Below are 21,393 nucleotides of genomic sequence, written 5' to 3'. Positions count from 1 at the left end.
GTTATCGCTTCGCTTGCGTAACTTAGGAATTGGAGTGGTTCGAGACTGCATTTGACATCGGCGAAAATAGAAAGTGCTCAATGAATTCAAGAAGCATTTTCCACCCGAATGCCCAAATGTGTATACGTTCCAGTCACGACACCGGCAAAGAGGCGGAAGTCAAATACGAAGTTCTGTTTGTCTCGATGTAAGCGGGAAAGATTATGCCCGAAAATCGAGGCGGTCCATATAGTCACCGAAATTGCGGAGAGCGCGAAATAATGAGTTTCTTTTTTTTTTTTGCGGACACTCATCTTTATGTACGTTGAGCGTGTAACTTAGCGTAACGAGTGTTAATCCTATGTTTAAGTTTATTTAATCGAGCTGTTCTCGTTTAAGACCGCCGCGATAGATTAATGGCTTTGGCATTGCACTGCTGAGCTCGTGGTTGTGGGTTCGATCCCGGCACCGGCGGCCCCATTTCGGTAAGGTCGAAATTCAAAAACTGTCGTGTACTTTTTTTTATTGTGATAGCAATTATATGGACACTTCAACCGAATTTCTGCCGTCGGCGTCGTCGTCGCCGTCGCCGTGAGGTTCCCTATAGATAAAATCTTCGCCGCGCGCCGTATGCCCGAGCGGAAGCGTGCGGGGACGCGCGCTATCACGGAGAGCGAACGCACTCATCTCCCACGCGCAAGCAAGGAAGCAGGAAGCCAGCGCCGGAAAGAGCGGGGGGGCGGGGGGGGGGGGGGCACTTCTACTCCGCCAACAACCGCGCTCGTCGCTCGTCCGCACCGTCTCTTATCTCCACACGACTGTGACCTTTATGCGCCGTGCATTCGCCGCTCAGTTTCCGTTGAAGCGATAGACCGCACGTACTTTCGCCCGCAGTGGCGTATGCTTGCTGCCAGTGTTTTGACAGTCGTTGTCTGCATTCATTCAGTGTGATCTATTCGTTTTTGTTTGTGCGCGCTCACACCACGCTTGTTCATTCAGTTAGTAATAGTCGGGTCACATTTTCCAACGCACGCTACACATGCAATGCTGCCCGGATCGGCAGTGCAGCGCTACAGGTGTGTCCCTTCGCACGTGCTGCCCGCGGGAAGCGCTTCTCATCAACACCACCGTTTCACACGCGCCTTCTCGTGGTCATCGAGCCTCTCTTCATGTCGTCTACTTACGCCGCAGCACACCTGCTTACTTAATCAGCTCATGTTTACTACAATTCATATTGCTACCAAAGCCGCTCACCTTCGTATGACATTGCTGTGTTACTATCGCATTCATTGCTTCGCCCTTAGGGCGAAACTGCGACATCTTTTAGATGCACGTTAAGGAACCCAGGTGGTCAAATATAATCCGGAGTCCCCCACTATGGCGCGCCTCATAACCATGTCGCGGTTTTGGAGTGTGCGTAAGACACCTGGAATTTAAAATAAATTGAAATGTTAACCTTTAAGGTATTAGTCGTATTCCTACACAAAAGTGTGTTTGGTATAATTCGCTTCATCTTGCAAACGCTGATAAAGGAGTTATAGATGGATTATACGGTTATAGCTTATAATTAAGTCTGATCAAAGAAAAAATAAATAGAAGAACTGGCTTGAAGTGGCAATGATTGTCTTAGCGCTCGAAGTTTATGAATTTATAAGCTCAGTTTGGAAATATTGCAAAAGCATGAAAGACGGGAGAAGTAAGTTGCCTTGGTGTTTCGTAAGCTATTTTGATATGGCATGACCGTCTTGTTCCTTCCCGGGCTAATTTTTTTCGTCACAGATATAGTCACGTCTTGGCCGACACAAGACCGGGCGTCTATCCGGTTGCTAATAGATGTCAGGTGCTTCAATCAGTATGGGCGAGCGCGGCACGTCATCCTTGACCGTACGTGCCAAGCAGCTGCGATGCGCCTGGTGGCCTCGGCCGTATCTGCGGTAATACACGCCTGCCCGCTGCACGTCCGATGCAGGATGCAGCCGTTAGTATCTCCCAGAGTGTATACTGTGTATGCGCTACAAATTGATCGTATGCGTGCTTTCCTTTTCTTTAACGAGGATATAAAAAGATTGGGCTAGGAAACGGTAATTACTCACTGTGACGTGCAGAGTGGGAATCGCACTGTCGTCATTAGTGATGTCAGGAGGACGAGGAGGTTTGCTATGTGGCTTGCAGGCTAATGCAGCCTTGCAAGGCTTAGGAGCTTAACGACGGCACATTTGTAGAACTTCAGACATGTACGCTACGTTACTTACGTAAGAAAACGTTGAAAAAATCAGTCACTGAAGTATCCTTACGTGATTTGAATGCGATAGCATTATGACTTCTCTAATTAAATGATTGTGACGTCATACATTGTCACGTGTCCTTCACAACTCTACCCTAATCCACCTTGCGCTAATTTGTACCAACCTTAATCCACTTTATTCCACCTTGCTTAAATTTATACCAACATTAATCCATTTTAATTAGTCTTGCTCTAATTTGTATCAACCTTAATTTACATTAATTGCCCACAATTACTTCTAACCAACGTTGTTATACAATTTACTATCTTGTGTATTACTACTGATGTCATACAAAACGATGATGATATAACGTTGATTTTTGGTACCACTCGTTGCAGAAGAAGCCGGCTTTCTGCCTCATGGGACATATAAAGGTTTCCCATAAAAAAAAAAAAAAGTTGAATTATGGGTTTAGGGTCCGAAACTTCCCAGTGGGAGAGGCGTCGTCGTGAATGGCTCCGGATTAATATGGAACTCCTGTGGTTCTTTAACGTGCACCAGAAACACGGTAACACGAGCGTACGTTTCTTGCATTCCGCCCGCCAACCGGAACGCGGCCGCCGCGGCGGGGATTCCAACCCGCTACCTCATGTCGGCAGCAGAATGCCATAGCCACTGAGCCACAGCGGAAGATGTGTGACCCATGGATCTATTAACTAACGCATTGCTGTTCTTTACAAATTTTACGGACACAAGGACTGTAGAAGTGAAAGCAAACAGTGTATAGGACATAACTAAAAAGTGCATACTCACGCAGTGAAATTTATTTATTAATTTAGAGAGTCTAGTATCGAAACGCAGGACGCACCGATAGGGAGATGGCTTTCATCGGCATGGCGGCGTCTTTTAGGGCCCCATGCATATACTTAAGTTTGATATGTTCCTATAGTCGGTGTTTTGCGAGGTCCTATGTTCCAGCTGATTCAAATGTCCCTGTCAACACGAGCATTGATTGATTGATTGATTGATTTGACAAACTTGACTGAACACTTCTCTGTTGCGTCACTCTTACAACCGATTGACATTGTCGGCACTAACGAACCAAAGAATCCGCAGTCTGATCGTGAAGAACGCCCGGACCACCGTGACTGCATCTTCTCTTTTAACGCGTACGTGGAACTTAATTTTGGGCCTTGTGAGCATTTCACTCTGAAGCCTTTTCGCAGACGTCCGTTCGTTTTTCTTTCCTCACCGTTATCTCGTCGTCTTATCTCGGCGCAGGCGCATTTCAGAGGCGATGTCAAGATCCGACGTGCCCGGGCAGATACGTGTCGCGCGAGCCAGTGGAACATAACCGAAGGAATATTCCGCCTGCCATTCCTGACTCACCTTGCATGGAAGCGTGCAATGTCGCGCCGGGCTGCACGCACGCGTCCGGCTCTATCCATCCGTCATCGTCTCAAGGCTTTGAAAGACGGGCGTTCTAAGCAGAGTGTCTTTGTCGCTGGATCTTACTTATTATCAGTGTTACTGTCCACTGGAGGCGTTATCTTCGTTATCACCTTGACACCGATGTTTTGATTGCGCGCAGCTGGGTTCAACTGTACTCGCCCGACGCTATATGGTGTGTGTTGTGGGTGAATACATAGCGCTGACCGTGTCCCTTCCTCTCCTTATTTTTATGTCGATTCGCGCTAAGTGGCCGTACTTCTTATGGTCCGTAATACAACATTGTTAGTTCTTGTTCGCGCCATTTGTACATACTGGGAGTGTTCGAGATATAAGCGTCTACGTCATCTCATCCACCCTACAACCGGAGTCTCCTGTCATAAATAAATTATTGGATTGTCCGGTTGTTGGCAGAGTAGAAGTGTGCCCCCCCGCTCCTTCCGGCGCTGGCTTCCCGCTTCCTTGCTTGCGCGTGGGAGATTGAGTGCGTTCGCTCTCCGTGACAGCGCGCGACCCCGCACGCTTCCGCTCGGGCATACGGCGCGCGGCGAAGATTTTATCTATAGGGAACCTCACGGCGACGGCGACGACGACGGCAGAAATCCGGTTGAAGTGTCCATATAATTGCTATCGCAATAAAACAATTTTATCTACCTTAGTAAATTACCATTCTGCAATACCAACACAGCCACTCTTACCGTGAATAAAATGGCTCGGCAAGCCAGATCGAGGAACAGATAGCGACGCCTCGTTAAAGTTCTCGCACCAGCCCACCGTGACATCAGAGATTTTGACAGTGTCGCCTCAGGTCTAGTTAATTATTTGTTGGTAAAGATAGACTACATTATATTCTATAAGATAGCTAAAGATTGCACTTAGCAATTCCAATAACATCTACTCAGGCGACGACGGCCTATATGCGAAAATGTATACCTTAATTGAATCAGTGACGTCACAATGACCTACTGGCGCCGGGGTCCTCGCGCGAAATTCAAACAACGAAACTGTGACATGACCGTCATTTTCTCACGTAAGAATGAACCGGTTACCGCAGGGTTAAGGGAAATGTAGTCTTAAAAGAACACCTTGTCGCTCTACAATCGAACGCCTTTATAAGTTATAACGAACTGCTTGGGGACTCCGAAATAATTTGTTATACAGGTCACTTCGTTGTAAAGGTTGTGCACCGCACAGCCCACAATAGAACCGGGACAGGATTATTCCTTCGTTAAACAGGTCATTTCGTTGTAGAGACGTTCTTCGTAGAGGCGATCCACTATACTGATTCGGTGTTTGTATATTTTGTCCCTTTAAACCTATATGTAAGTACGTCTCCTGGCCAGTAATAGCATCTATGGTCAGGCAGCGTATACTTAGGCGGGGTTTCGTATCAAGAAACCGATTAAGATGGCGGCCTCCCGGAGCCTTTTAAACAGAAATGGTCCGCGCACGCGTGGCCCTTTAAACACCTGCCCCCGTCATCCCTGTAGCGGAGGCAAACCGAGGAAAGAGACGAGACGTTGCGGACTTGGCTGCAATAAAACGGCGCTTCATCACGAAACGAGCGCGCTCCATCCATGGGTGGCGAGAAAGTCGTGCGCGGGCATACAGCCGAATCTTCTCGGGAGTCCGCGCTCTGCGGTCACGGAAGGCGAAATTCACGCGTGCTGACGCCGGCCTGTACCGGCCTAGCCTAGCCTAGCCGACTCGAGCCGAGCCAGTTACGAAGCGGAGTCGGCGGTATCCTAGCGCCGGCCCTTGGACGTCAGGCAACAAACAAACACGCACGCAAAAGAAGGGGGAAGGGGGGGGGGGGGGAGTTGAGAACGGATCCCGCTCGGTGGGAGGAATATATCGTGCGTGACCGACCGGCGTGGCAGAATCGTCCCGCTGCCGCCCGGCGTGTGTGTTTGAGCAGCGTGAAATCACGAAACTTGATTCCTGGAATCAAGGCGAAACCCCATACTCCTCCACGCCGCTTTCCGCGAACACCCCCTCCCCTTCAAAGCACCTCCTTCCTTCCCAGTGTTTCTTTTATTCTAGAGGGGCCCTCATATGGGGAACAGCAACTAGACTCAGCGCTGGGCTGCTCACGACGCATGCAGGACAGGTGTACCACGTCTCTCCCATTGGAGAACGTGTTGCCCACGTGATAGCCTAAGCTTGATCTCGTTGGCCGTTATTTCATGCTTTGAATTTGGTTCGACCGCTCGCAGAGCAAGCACGTCTCGCACAGGGAAATTTCAATCTGACGTCGCGTACGGGAACGTACGTGTACGCTATACCTATCAGACTGAAAATGCAGGTTTCGCGACCTCATGTGCGAAATTGCCTGGATGTAGAAAGGAACCGGGGGTGGGACGTGGAGGGAGGGTGTTCGTTGTGGCGAAAGCTGAATTGCGCCGATGCGTATAACTCCTGCAACGTGAAACCTCGCACGTATAAATTTCCATGTAGGCCAAACCGAACCCGTAGGAGTCCGTCGTGTTGGCCTTGCAGAATGCCGAGCTATCCTTCGCTATAAGGAGTTCATTCGATTCGCTCTTTCAGGTCACCCGCCGGCTGGTGTATCATCATGTGTTTCTTCTGTGAATAAAAGACACCTCGAGTGTGCGGTCGCCTAGGGGAACTGGCCTTCCAAGTTGAATAAAGAAATATGCATATAAAGAAAGTCGCTGTTCCACTTCGCCTATGGAATCCATGCAGGCCCATATTTGGTTTTAACAATCGCTGGCGGAGTAGTCTTCGGTTGAGCGTACATTTCGTGGACTTGATATGGTATTTGACATGAATGGCGGGATGTTCTACCGAGGTATTACACTTAAACAATGGATATATGTATTGTAAAATAATTTCCTTGTAAAATGTGCACTACGTGCCGTTTGCTCCTACTGTGATTTTTACCGCAATAGACGTGCGCTTGAGAAACTGTGGTAGATTGCGATAAAGCTAATTTTGATTGAGTCAATGAAAGTACACATGTCAATGCATGGAGGCCGAGCTACGTGAGAGCAGGCATTTCTCGTGATAAGAACTCCAACAATTAAGAGAAACATATGTCTTGTATAATTGATTAACTACCTCCCTGGTTGCTATACCACCACGTTTCCGCGCCGCTCGCCTGTGCGTGCCTTTACATTGTCGTTTGCTTATAACAGGAAACGTGTGAGAAAAATGCCTACATCAGGAGCCATCTATGCCTAAACGTAGTTAACAAATTGACGCCAGTAAAATCCATATACGGGGCCGGCTTAGCTAAACTTGGTCCAAGGCCCGTCAAACTGCTTTCAACTTTTCCTCTGGTTTCCTAGTACGATGTGTATCCACGTAAAGTAAAAAAAAGAGAGAAAAAAAATGGGATGAAAGCTTTTAGTACTAAACTTACACACGACTACCACATACCACAACATGAACTAATATCATCATCATCATCATCAGCCTATATTTATGTCCACTGCAGGACGAAGGCCTCTCCCTGCGATCTCCAATTACCCCTGTCTTGCGCTAGCGTATTCCAACTTGCGCCTGCGAATTTCCTAACCTCATCATCCCACCTGACTTTCTGCCGTCCTCGACTGCGCTTCCCTTCTCTTGGTATCTATTCTGTAACCCTAATGGTCCACCGGTTATCCATCCTACGCATTACATGGCCTGCCCAGCTCCATTTCTTCCGCTTAATGTCAACTAGAATATCGTCTACCCCCGTTTGTTCTCTGATCCACACCGCTCTCTTCCTGTCTCTTAACGTTACTCCTAAGATTTTTCGTTCCATTGCTCTTTGTGCGGTCCTTAACTTGTTCTCGAGCTTCTTTGTTAACCTCCAAGTTTCTGCCCCGTATGTTAGCACCGGTAGAATGCAATGATTGTACACTTTTCTTTTCTACGACAGTGGTAAGCTCCCAGTCAGGATTTGGCAATGTCTGCCGTATGCACTCCAACCCAATTTTATTCTTCTGTAAATTTCTTTCTCATGATCAGGGTCCCCTGTGAGTAATTGACCTAGATAAACATATTCCTTTACAGACTCTAGAGGCTGACTGGCGATCCTGAATTCTTGTTCCCTTGCCAGGCTATTGAACATTATCTTTGTCTTCTGCATATTCATCTTCAACCCAATTCTTGCACTTTGTCGATGAAGGTCCTCAATCATTTGTTGTAATTCCTCTCCATTGTTGCTCAATAGGACAATGTCATCTGCAAACCGAAGGTTGCTGAGATATTCGCCATCGATCCTCACTCCTAATCCTTCCCAGTCCAAGAGCTTGAATACTTCTTCTAAGCATGCAGTGAATAGCATTGGAGAGATTGTGTCTCCTTGCCTGACCCCTTTCTTGATAGGTATCTTTCTACTTTTCTTGTGGAGAACCAAGGTAGCTGTGGAATCCTTGTAGATATTTGCCAAGATATTCACGTATGCCTCCTCGACTCCTTGATTACGCACTAATACTTGAACTAATATGAGGTACATTAAATAATGCCCGATAATTGTCTGCGTGCATGCGTGAGAGAGAGAGACAAAGAGCGAGAGAAAGATCGTTCCTTCCGTCTTCAGAACAGCCACCGACGCACAACAGTAAAGGCACACCTCTCCGTTGGTAAAGCAGAAGCGAACGGTGAAGTGGAGGTAACTTATACTCGGGCTTTTAGCATGCGAAGCATGGTTGCCTCTCCGCTGTGCAATTTCCCAGTTACGCACAGGCAACGCACGTCCCAGGCCTGTGTTTTACAAGAGCGCACCTTCATCGGCGTATAGACTGTGGAGACTCGAAGTCGACCACTCGATCGCCTGACGTTGCTTCACTCTCGAGTTTTCTTCTTCATTCTTTCTTCGCATTTGCCTTTTTCCTTGTCGTTTTACTTCTTTTCAAAGTGCACGGCTGGCTAATTTGAAGCTCTGGGTGACTCGACGAAGCGCCATAGCGGCGTCTGATAGCAATCTTTTTCCCGCGGGTTTCACGGTAAGCGCGCTCTTGCGATATGGCGTTTTGCCCATCCGCGTATAGTCCGAGCACGTTATGTATGCATCGGCCGCCGGGGTATATTTATGGTGCAGCAGCCGCTCAGCGGCTTGGCTCGCGTCGGCGAAAGCTTAATCATGAGTTCGTGTTTCGGAAGCGATGCTGCTTTTGCAACGCGAGCTTGCTCCTTCTCGCGTTTCGCCTAATAGGAGGATACACCAAGGACACGGGTTAACCATACGCGCGGTTTTTCGCTGATACTCTGTACTTCCTGTTTCACGGGAGAGACAGCGGAGTATAGTGCCTTTTAATACGCTCCATTGTCCTTGTCCGCGGCTGTGTATACACGCGTGTAGGCGATGAATGATAGGCTGACCCGTTCGTCCTCTTGTTGCCAGTTATGAATGGTCGCGATTGATTACACGCCGTTGAATAGATTAATGACTTTGATAACGGCGTGTTTTATACGGACAAACGCGTGTGCCGACCTCTACGCAACAATTATCGCCGTCTTAGGGTAGGAAAAAAGGAGGAAAGGAATAAAAATAAATGCAAAGGAACGCTAAAGAAGAAAACAAAAGTGTGATGTGTGGCTGGATCGGTTGATATCACTTCTGGGTATAGCAGCTGTTTCATTTTGGCGTGCGGTGTGGAAGCTCGGTATATTTGTCAGAAGCGGACGATGGAATGTTTTGAAAGACTGCTAGCGAACGCCGCTGCATTTCAGTTTCCGCAGCAGATACCCATGACGTCACAGATTGTAGCAACGCGCAGCTTGCCGAGGCTGGTTAAACGTTGATTCCCCTTTTAAGGTAAACTGCATTTTTCTGCTGCAGCACCTTTTCGCACGCTACTGTCACCAGCACAGCCGCGCACTTAACTCGGAGATGCAGCATTTGTGCGTTGCACAGAACTGCAGGAAACACATTATTCTTGGCTACACTTGAACAACAACGCTCATTACGCAGGCGATCGCGAATGACTTTCCAGATCTGGATTCATTTTAACATGTAACGGAAGAGAGGAACAAGTGAACAAGTGTAAATTAACAGAAAACTATTGGCATCTTTATGGCAACCTCGTTTTGCCGCGCTGGTTCCTTGGGCGCATTTATTTACCAGTTCGCGACTGAATTGAACATCTTGCTCAGCTCACTGCAATCTTAACTCGCAAAGTTGTAAAACTACTAATTATCCCAGGTCAGGCGAGGAGATCGCAGACCCAGCTAGTCCATTTCTCTCGCGAAAAAAAAAAAAAAAAAAAAAACTCATCCGTGAGAAACGTACAGCGCAAGCGCGTAGTAATATTCATTACGGAAGCAAATAAAGTAAAATAAATATAAGCAAGCCAATGATAAACGCAAGAGGACTGCGTAATCTCCTGCGGAGTCAGCCGCCACCAGCGCTCGTTACTCCTAAGTCGCGTCTCACGTAACTCGTAAATCTTCCCGAATAAAGAAACGAAGGCCGAGTGTACGCACGGTTTCTCGTCGTGGCCAAAAGCATACAGCTCTCGCATTAAAAAAAAATAATAGCCAGGAACGCTGTTATACATTGTATAGGCTGTGCGCACGCGTTCTTTTTATGCTCGACGGCGCAATGACCTCTAGCTCGTGCCTACTTTAGGTCGTATTGCGCCGCGGGTTCATTGTTTACGCTGCTAGCTTATTAAGATGCACGTGATGGCACAAAAGGCAGTATAGTTCGCAGTAGAAGTCGGGGTAGTTCTGTACAGCATAGTGGTATGCCTGCAAATAGAACTCTCCCTGTTTGCAAACAGCGTGACGTCATTGCGAGCGGTCTTCCCATATGTTTGCAGCTTCGAAGTGGGCGCTGGTATGGCAAAAAACGTTCATGCGACCTGTTCTCTCTGCACAAGAGCGCTGCTTGTGTGTCAACTGCCGCGGTCGTAATTCCGGCATATTGATATTTTTTGAAGTTACAGCATCTATATGAACTGTGCTTATAGGAAGTACAATCGTACAATCGATTACAATCGCAACAACGTAGCGTTGTTGCCGAGTGCATGCATGGTTCCCTTAAGTCGAGCATGCATGTAGTGATTTCGCAAGAATGTGCCTTTTCAGTAGACCAAACAGCCACAAGAATGTATTACTCGTCGAAAGAGATTTCTTTATTTTTTTTTTTTCACAGAAGTAGCACATTTTCACGATGCCGAAATGATGCTGTGCTTAAATGGCTGGTCTGCGGACAAACATTTGTATATCATTGTTGTGAAGGTTGCTGCCCATTTATACTGTAGTGCTAAACGTTATACCAGATGAACTTCGTCTACAACTATATATCAGCCATTCCCATCACTGCGGTTCAGTGGAGCCGTACCCAGTGGGGGCACCTAAATTACTGAGGGTGAAGCGCAAAAACACTTGTAACTGTGCTTTATAGAGCACGGTAAGAAACCCGAAGTGGTCAAATATAATCCGGATTTACACTGTCCCCCATAAGTGGTTCTGTAGCTTAGGGATGTTTAACACCATAATTTAATTTGAATTATTGGTCATTATTCATGGTGATGTGAATGTGCAAAGCAAAAGCGTGCATAAATGCATAATCCGTTGCGCGGTAACCTCGCTGTGCCTCATGCCTCTCTTTGCTGCGCTCAACTTTATAAGACTCAACATTTCTGTGTTTAATTGCAACGCAGCATATAGTTCGTGCCGTACAGGTAAGCATATAACAATAAAGAAACAACGAAAGTTGAATTTTACTTAGGACCCATGAGATCCGCGTTCAAATGAGATAATTTCAGGGGTTTGAGATAATGAGAAAATGAGATAATTTCAGTTCTGCACACAGCGCAGATCGCACCGAGGTACATGCGCTCACCAATCATCGCGTCTCGTTCATTCTCACCCGTTCAGAAATTACGGGTCCTGAAGTTCCGTCGGCGCCTAATCACTACGACTGGTCTTATTACACGCATCACGTGTCCACAGTCTCCATAGGAAGATCCCGCACGCACGCGCAGGGGGGAGGAAGGGAATTAGAATTTTATATTTATGTGATAGCTATGCCGAATTCGATGGCGATTTGATACGAGCGATTTGGTATTCAGCGCCAGCGCGAAGTTTTGCAAAATATTTGCTGCGTATTACCTCCCATGCGAGATTTGCGAGGGTGTGCACGTTTCCGCTGTTTACGTTGCATAATGAGAGCGCGTTTCTTACTGGGCTGTTGCAATAAGGTACAGAAAGGACACGCTGCCTCAGTTTTGTTGCTGTTGAGCTGCTTTCTCACGGTGCGTCCGTAACAGTCGAGCTCTGATAATGGTTGCACCCAGTGGGTCCTGGCCGAAGACGCGTATGTATACTGTGGGCCTCTTCTGCCTGAGGTGCTGTTTTCAGTCAATGAGCGTTGGCGTGATCGGAATCTTGAACAATACGGAGGCAGTATGGGACCATAAGTCGAAGATGACCTCCTGTTTCGCAATTATCTGGCACCATTGAACGGAAACTTTCAGGTGTGTCCAATGCTAGAGACAGTGGTCGGGTCTGCACTTCAGTCTGAGCAGACGATATTCCGATGCAGAAAAACGGGACCAGTACGTTCTCACAATGGCGCTCCTAATTGGCTGCCGACGCCGGCAGAATATTTCACTCATCTGTGTGTATGACAAAGAAGTCCAACTTCGAATGTATACAACTTCATGTATTAACAAATGTGAAGCAGGCTTTCGCCTTTTTGTGTTACAAGAGTCTAACACCTGCCGCACTTTTTTTATTGCTATATTTGAGCACTTTGCGCGTGCGATCCTTCGGAAAACACAACATAGCTTACATTAAGCACATAAGAAAACGTGACTACGCTTTATAGCACGCAGGCGACCTTCCCGTCGAGTTTCCAAGCAATCTGCTCAGCCGTCATCTTGTTTGGACAGCCAAAGTATAGCCTGCGTTTTTCTTTTTTACTTCGATGCTCTTTTTCACGAAGTCGTCTCTTTTGCCGGCTTCGTCACTTAAGATAGCCTTTGTCCGCTTAGCTGTTGATTTAGCCGTTTACGGCGAGTATTGGAACACAGCCTGCGACGGCACTGCGTGCAACTGGCGAATAACGCGGTGCACCAGGCGTCGAGCCGAGGAACAACAACGGAGCGCAGAGAGGCGGTGCCAAGCCAAGCCAAACCAAGCTGGACGGGATAATCATTCCGACCTGTTAGGCAAGGAGCTGCGCGCATATTGAAGCGTTCCCGAATGGAAACAATTCCAGGCCGGCCGCACGCGCCCAGTGATACGCATGGCAGCTGAATACAGAGGTAAGCGGGCATGAGGAGAGCCCTTCTCTCGGCTAATTGTTCTCTCATCACAGCTGAAGCGCGGGCAGTTTCTTAAATGTGCGGCCCGGACAATGCGGCCGTGCGATGGCGTCGAGAATAATATGCATTGCAGAGACGAGCGGCGGCAATTTGCGTATAGCCTCGTGGGCGTGGAAAACGTGCTCTCGTATTTTTATTTATTTATTTTTTTCCTGCATGAGAATATAGGGGCAAGAAGCGGCCAGTATAACCAAGGCGCGCTTCTAAATGAAACAGCCGGAGTGTCTTAAATTAAGATGCAGAAAAGTTAAGCATACGGCTGGGAAACTTCCAAGTGGCGGAATGAAAAAAAAAAAAAAAAAAAAAAAAAAAGGGGGGGGGGGGGGCGTACGCCGGCACATTTTGGAAGCATATCCATCTCTGGCTGCTTGTTTCACGATTGGAAGTAACAAGAACTTGCCGCGTAAACGATAAACACAAAAAAAATAAAGTTAAAATAAAACTAGCGTTCCAGTTTTGCTAAATGTTCTAAGCATATCCGTGGCTACATGTTTGTTTCAGGCTAGCAGTAGGCTGCTATGAAGGGAAAAAATGAATAAACATACCATACTTGTAAGACGTGTCCACTCAACGCTGCTGCTGTTAGGCCGCATATATAAGATAAAGTTATCCTGACACTTAAGTTTAAAAAAAAAGCATTAATTGTGACAAGGTCTCTTCAACCTCGAGCACATTGGACTTTTCAACGTAGAATATCAACACCCGCATATGCTTATGCTAGAGTGAGCGCCACTGAAGGACGCATGGCATGGAATGGGAGCATCGACAAAATTCCGACGGCACGTGCGTGCTTTTTTTTTTTTTTTTTTTTTTTGCGCTGGGCACACGCGCTCCAAAAACTGCGCTCGATAAAACGGGTGCGCTACATGTTCTGTGCTCATGCACGAGAACGGATGAGCCGGAAGTTTTTCACGTTTGACTGGTGTCGACGACGTTGACGCAGCGCGCGAAATCCTGCTGCAGTACGAATGCGTCCAAAAATATCGCGTGCCGGAATGTTTTGCCGTTTGCTGCAACAACGACCGCCCGCTCGAATATATAGTATACTGCAATCTGGGAAAGTTGGAGGCGGGGGAAGGGGTTATGAAGACAGTTCTTCTCGTTTCTTTTGACGTCATGCAGTGTAGCGGGGCTTTATTAACACGAAAGTCGGGGTGAATTCACTTCCTTGAGCTAAATTATGATTTTTGAAGCCTCAGATTAGGGGTACTCTGGACTTGTACAAGAACGTATGACTGGTCCAAATGACAATGTAGCTTGTTCGGGTCAAGTGGAGGGGCTTCTATCAAGGTCTATTCTTTGATATGTATTCGCACACTCGTAAGCGTAAATAGCTATGGATATATATTGCCACGTGCATAACAGTTGACTGTGTTGTGGCTTTGCCGCTTCTGCGGAAGCCGAGGACGACGAAGTGAACTGGGTGTCGACGACGACGACGAAGACGCACTCTCAGTGAAGGTGGCGGGCGGGAACTGTGTGCTTCCATTAGATTAAACGCAATAGTTTTTGCCATATATATGGTAACGTAACTATGTTACTGTATACGAAATGGTATACCCGTAAAGCCGCAATGTTCTTCACATGCATACAGCGATAGTTCGCTGGCGATGGCCTTCATCTGCTGAACACGAGGTAAGAAGTTCGATTCGCATCTGTGGCGGCCGCAAACATGTAGGAGTGGAACGCAAGAAATTGCGTTGAAGAGCCCCAGTTTGAAACTGCCCAGGGCAAAGCTGTCTGTATACATTGAGTCGAACGTCGGCCATTCCTGAACTTTGGTTGTAACCTCACTTCTCGATTTTTTTTCCCCGACTGAGCGGCTGACCTTCCCTAAGGGCGATATAGCGAATTGAAGGCAATTTTGCACGCGAAGCGAGGAAATGAGCTGGCATGCACAAATGGGGCAAGCTAAAGACGCGATTCGTATAATGGGAACGCATACACAAACAGTACTAAAAACCACGCGATACTTAAGAGATTTTGCCGAGCCTTCGGTGTGTGTATACCTTCGTCCTATACGTATTCCATGTAGTACCACGTTTATCTCGCGTACGTACACAACCAACGCAGCCATGCCTCCGTTCAGTATAAAGAACGCGCTCAGCGCGCGCGACTTCATCAAATAGCGCCGGAGCGAGGGAAACTCGCTGAAAGCCCCTCGAGGACCCGCATGAAAAGCAAAACTCCTTTGTCTGGCGTGATGTCGAGCACACACACACACTCGCTTTATAGCTGCTTACATATATCGTGCCGTAAACGATGGATTTTCCTCGGCCCCAATTAGGCCTCGTTTTCTCACGTTCACGCGAAGCAGCGCGATCTTCGGCCACCTGCCTGTCGTGTGTATATACTACGCACGCGCACGCAAACACGCACGCATGCGTCGTGTTGTATGTATTAGAGCAACGGAGTGAAGCAGCGGCAGCCACCGAACACATCGCACGGGCATGGCTGCGCCTAGAACGATTAACTTGCCTTCGGGGTATATGGGATACGGCGTGGCTGCTATAGCGAACTTTGCCAAACCCCGGCGCCGTCGATTATATTTTCCCGTGAGCATTATCGTTCCTATAACGGCGGGCCGAACGACAGAAGTGAAAACGTGTATAGCGTGATCACGGTCTCGAGCACAGTGGAATGGTCATCGTAGATTTCCACTTCGAAGCGTGTTCGTCGGTGTTGCCGCTCCGCCGATCGCGAAATCTGCTTAGTGCAATCGGAGAGCGGAATTAAGGCGAGCCGAATCGCTTTTAGCGCGCGTGCGAGCTTGCCGGCGAAACGCGTCAATTGTATAACGCGAGCGTTCGGAGCCTCCGGAACAGCGTGCCGCGGCAAACGCGTTTAGATATCGACGTGATCTTGTCCTACACCGACCGCTTTTTTTTCTCACCCTCCGGGGTTTAAGCTGCAGGGTATTCGAAGTCTCATTTGGCAAAATGCTCGCGGAAATGACGCGAGATGTTTGTACAGTTCCGCGTGGATGCAATTACAGGAGGAACGTCAAGCGGACAGGTTCGGGGAAGGCATAGGTTATTTCATCCTTGGAATTCAATGTCCGTGTTCGCAGATAAGTTCGTGCGTTACAGAGCGGAGAAGGGGCACCGGCGAAGCCTTATAGCGAAAGTATGTTCTTGCGAAGGTGACCAACCAGTCTCAGAGTTCTTATACACGAACGAAAGAAATGTTCCTGAATTCAGTGTTCACAAGTTCTCGAATTTGCACCGCTGTCTCGCGCTGTAACATATATAAATGTAGATTAAGCGACTTACTGAGCATATTGTTAGTCTACCTCCCCACAGGGAACGAGAGAGAATTTCTTGAAGAAAAGCAGAACAAATTGAATTACGCTCCCTATCGATATTCCGTTCTGCTTACACGTTACTTTATTAACAAAACGCCGTTTTACACATTGAAGCACAAAGGTAACTGGAACGCCAATGCAATTCTCCGCAAAGTTCGGGAATATCTCGAAACGGGGGGTCATCCTGCGAACTCGTACCAAGTGGATCCGCCTTGCGAATTCTACGGCTAAAATTTGTAAATTGCAATATGAGCAGCCATAAGGTAATTAGTTGAAAAATCTCTGAATTTTTGTTAATTAGTTTATTATGGCATTTCAATTTTTTTGTGCTAGTAATGTCTGCCTCTTCGAGTAGACCAGCTCATGAACTAGAATTGTGCTACCACAGGCAACCTTTAAATTTTTTTTGAAGTGTTCGCTGAAACACCCTGTATATATTTGCCTCGCGCGCGACCGATGGCGGCGCTGCGAACGGCGCTTCGGTGACGTCAGACAGTGGACTCGGCTTTGTTGCTTGCGGCTATGGTCGCTAGAATACTTTTACAAAACCATTCTAAGGACCATACTGCAACTCTAGATTCTAGAATGGCTTCGTTTTCTTGCGTTTTCTCGCGCTCCGACTCTGTGCTCGCGTATAGAACGGCGCTCTCCAATTACTGTCTGTATTTTTCACCTAGTGTTAGTTTTGTGATTACCAGCATTAGGAGTACAAAAAACGTTATACTGTATATGTAATGTATCTTCCATATACCCACCTGATGTGGTAACCCAGTGGCGCTGCTTAGCTCGAGATCATGATCCGACCCCTTCCGCGGTGGCTGCATTTCGATGAGTGCGAAAAGCAAAAAGCGTGTATTAATTCGGAGTCCTCCATTGCGGCATGCTAATAATCATATGCTGCTTTTGTGACATACAATCGCAGAATTTGTTTTAGGTTAACAATTTAATTTTTTTTTCATGGTACGACAGCTCTCGTGGTAAGAGACACGATCCCTTGACTCAATCATAGAACATCGCGCCGAGCGAATAAAAGACAGTCTACGCAGCTTTGCAAATCAAGCACGATCACAGAGTTCATTCGCAAAATTTCGCTTTGACTAAGCCGCGTTGTAGTTCAATACAAACTTTGCTTTTCGCTCATAGTTCTTGTCACTTGGTGTTGCAGATATAAAAACTCTTTTCGACAAGAAAAATCTCGGTATTTCACTGACAAGTGACACCACGCACTATCATGTTTCCCAATCGTCAAGCATGCTTTAAACTAACTATTTTATTGCAAATAAATCTCATTAACACTTTCTAAGGGGAAAAAAACTTTGTTGAGGTTAGCGTTAGACCATTTCTGTTCAACGCACTTTCAAACTACTGGAAACCACTGAAAATGCCTTACTTTGTCAACGTAATAATAAAAATATCATGTTAAAAAAAAAAACGCAAGGAAAGCCTGCGAACATTATATTGCACCTTTGTACGCCAAGGTGGAAGTAATCAAGTTTCAAATTACCTTGCGAAAATCAGCATTGCAGCACATGCAGGACTTGGTCTCTTCTGTTTTTCTTTCTTTCTTATTTTTTTCCCACTGTACTTTTGTCGGCCCTTCTATCAGATGTGCGTTCCAGACGACATTTTGCTGTAATGACGCTAAAGCAGTGCATGCATTAACGCACCGCAGCGACCACCTAGTTTCCCGAGAAAGGCACCAAACGTATTTCGTGATATGCTGAACGCGCTGGGCTGCCACAGAATTGGAATGTCTGTGGCCAACGGAGTGGGCAACCGAATACGCAGCACGCGCTAGACAGACAAACACAGTATTACAGCTCAGGCACTATCTGAAGGCCAAATTATCCAGTTCATCGTCAAAGAAGGGCCCACAACTAACTGTGAGTGCGCCACGTCAATGAAACAATATACATATATAAATATATAATGACGAGAAACTAACGCCGTACACGCACGTATACACGCTGATGACTATAGCAGACGATGCCAGGAGCAATCCACCCTAAGCGTGGCGACGACGTTGAACTATACTCCGCTCGATTTCGCAGGGAATAGTGTCCTCGAATATTCCGTATACACTGTTCCACTAAACTGCAGACTCGCATTTCAAAAACTCGCGCAGAGAAGGTCGGCCGACAGCGTCAAGTTGCCTTCGCCTTCACGGCGCGGCGGCGGAGTCCCTGCCCCACTGACGTCACTCGCGAGTGGACGCCTCTCTAAGGTCTCGGGGTTAAGAGCGGCCCGCGACCTAAGTCAGACCTATAATAGCGAGCTGGTGCAGCCATCGGTGCATGACTATATATGACAAGAATAACGGTAATCTACGTCGCCGAACTCGATACACTCGGTGAACCATTGGCGTCGTCAAGCGCTCTAAAGCAAAAGGAAACAAAAATGTAGGTGTATGGGATCCTTCTGTGTGGACAGATAAAAAAAAAAGTATTCGTCAAGCTACCAACAGCAAGACCGCGTTATTGGGGCAGCGTCCATGTAATTGAATGGAACACGCGGTTCCCGATTGCATGTTTCGATTAAATGCCGACCACAGGCGCAACGCCTGCGAACCTATTCCTTTTCCTTGATGTTTCCGCCGGTTCTTGTTCGACTCTTAACAGGGACAGCTTTCTGCTTTTATTACCAGCATATAATTACGAGACGTTCAAAGGACAGCAACGAATGCGATTAGAGACTGCCTATCCACAAGCAAAACATGCATCGTGTTCCCTACTAAAGTGCGGACTGTGTTGCTCTCAGATGACGTTTGGCCTCGCTGCCATAGTTTTGAGTATTCGCAGCATGCTCTATATGGGTGTCGGTGTATACTATGCGCTACTCGAGCGAAACTGAGCACTACTTGTCCTTTTGGCGTTCTACACAACGCAGCTTCGTGAGTCACCACCGAAGAGCTGGACTCGCACGAAATTTACCACATACAGACTGCGCTGAGCACCGCAAAGTCCAGCCGATCGGTCCATCGATATCAGCGCGAGAGAACCGTGAGATCGGAATCGCGTGATTCCGCGTCGCGGTCCGCGAGCAAAACAAGTAAACAGCTCGCAGACCGGATCGATCCGGCGCCGACCGGGTCTTATAGTCTCGGGCTCGGCTTATATCTATGTCGCGCAGCAATCTGCAAACAGCGCGCGAAGCATGTAAAGTACGTGCGCACACATGCCAATTTGCGTGCAGATAATGGCTCTCGTTTTGTGAGGTCTCTATATATACCACGCGTCTTTTCGTGCAGGCCCCACAGAGGTAATACGCGACTATAGATTTATCCCGAGAATCTCGTCAACCGAGAGGTTCAATTAGGGACGTGAATTGGACCGCGTCCTGGCTGCGTGAAGCTCAGCCCGATCGATGTATGCTGCACTTTGAGATACCGAGAGCGCTTAGCATGCAAAGTTGTGTTTATGACATCACTCGCCCCCAGCTACGTAGAACGATCATATTACCTGCACTTAAGGACCGCGGATACATGTCTCCTACTATTTCAGTGAACGTCACCAGGTGATAACACCTGGTGGAAAATATCTGTGGCTGTAATTTGTCCTTTTTTTTTTATTTATGATCGCGGCGGAATCACGTGACGCTCTGCAGCTGTTTCTTAAAGCTGTCTGTCACACTGGAAACAAGTTAAACACCACTCTACAAACAAGGAGTCTCAGTTGGCCCAATCACCCATAGCAACAACAGTTGTTAGGGTACAGCTTCGCGTTGTACATCTTAACAACCGTTGTCGCAGTAGTTTGACAAGATCCACTGATAACAACGTCCTTTGCTGATTGCGTTGGCCAACTTGTGGAGTGCGATAGCGCCCTTGGTTCTATTTTTCTTGTAAATGAAGCACCCTGTAAATAAAAAGAAATACATGTATGCGCTGTAGGGATCGATTTTATGCGAAGCGTCTTGCAGGCAGGTGGTTTTGTGTTTCAGGTGCAGTTAGGTGTGAAACGTTACGAAATGAACTAATGTTTTTATGTAAGGCGGAAATTGTGTGTGGGGGAGAGAGAGAGAGAATAAACATCGAGACAAGCGTGCGTGTAACGACGTTGGCAGGGTGCCGATGATACTGACGGCAGCGACGTTCACATGACGGCTGACGTATACAGTCGAGAGCCTTTACAACGAAACGCTTGGGACCTCCAGAATGCTTTGTTATACAATTCAATTCGTTGTAAAGGTCACGCACCGGACTGCTACAAATAGAGCAGCTTTAAGCAACAGACAGCTTTTATTTAAAATAATTCAAGAAACACTTGGTGCAAGAATTTGCTAAATTGTGAGGGAGTGAATTATTCTGATGGACATTGAAAATGTTAGCAACTGTTGTGTCACCGGCTTCTCTGCATGCATACAATAGATGTCCAATCCGGAAACTATGACAACATGAGGGGACATGAAAAGACAAAACAAACGATCCGGCAATAAAGCACTTACGTAAACTGCTCAAACGACACAGTTAATCTAAAAAAGAAAACAGCAACACAAGGTAATCAATACTTCGCACAGAATGCTGCGACATAGCATAACACACAAAACATATAAAGTACGTGTTGGTACAGAGATACGATGTCACTTTCAGTAAACAAGGTTATTAAAGCTTCAGAGATGATCGCCGTAATGATGCCTTATCCCGTGGCCCAAGTAACTTTTCTATGCTGAAAGGACGATTATCAAGACCATCACGTTGACTTGCCTTTAAAGCACATCTTGGTGTTCAGCTTAAGACAGCTTATACGAGACAGTTCTCCCATGAATGGCCGCACGGCAACGAGGCATTAGCTGAACCACGCCGCTGGATGTGCAGAAGAACGACGTATTGATAGCTTTCACGTGACGTCACGCACCCACCTTATCACCGTGTCGGGCACCAACATGGCCGACTACGAGCAATTCAGTCCAATCCATCTATTTGAAAGCTTTCACGTGACGTTATGGACCCAGCGTATCATCGTGTGGGTGCACCAAAATGTGGCTACAATGACTCAGTGCATTCCATCTATACGATACGAAAAAAAAAATTGGCCGCATATCATTTGCTTCGCTGCAAATGACGTCGAAAGACGATAGTCTTCTGCCGCCCCTGATACGTAACACCCCTATCTTCTCCCCCTCCCACCCTCACGTCTTCCCCTCCCCT

Source organism: Dermacentor silvarum, chromosome 8 (assembly GCF_013339745.2).
Source record: "Dermacentor silvarum isolate Dsil-2018 chromosome 8, BIME_Dsil_1.4, whole genome shotgun sequence".
Taxonomy (NCBI): Eukaryota; Metazoa; Arthropoda; class Arachnida; order Ixodida; family Ixodidae; genus Dermacentor; species Dermacentor silvarum.
The sequence above is the reverse complement of the archived record's forward strand: the minus strand, read 5'-3'. Positions refer to the sequence as shown.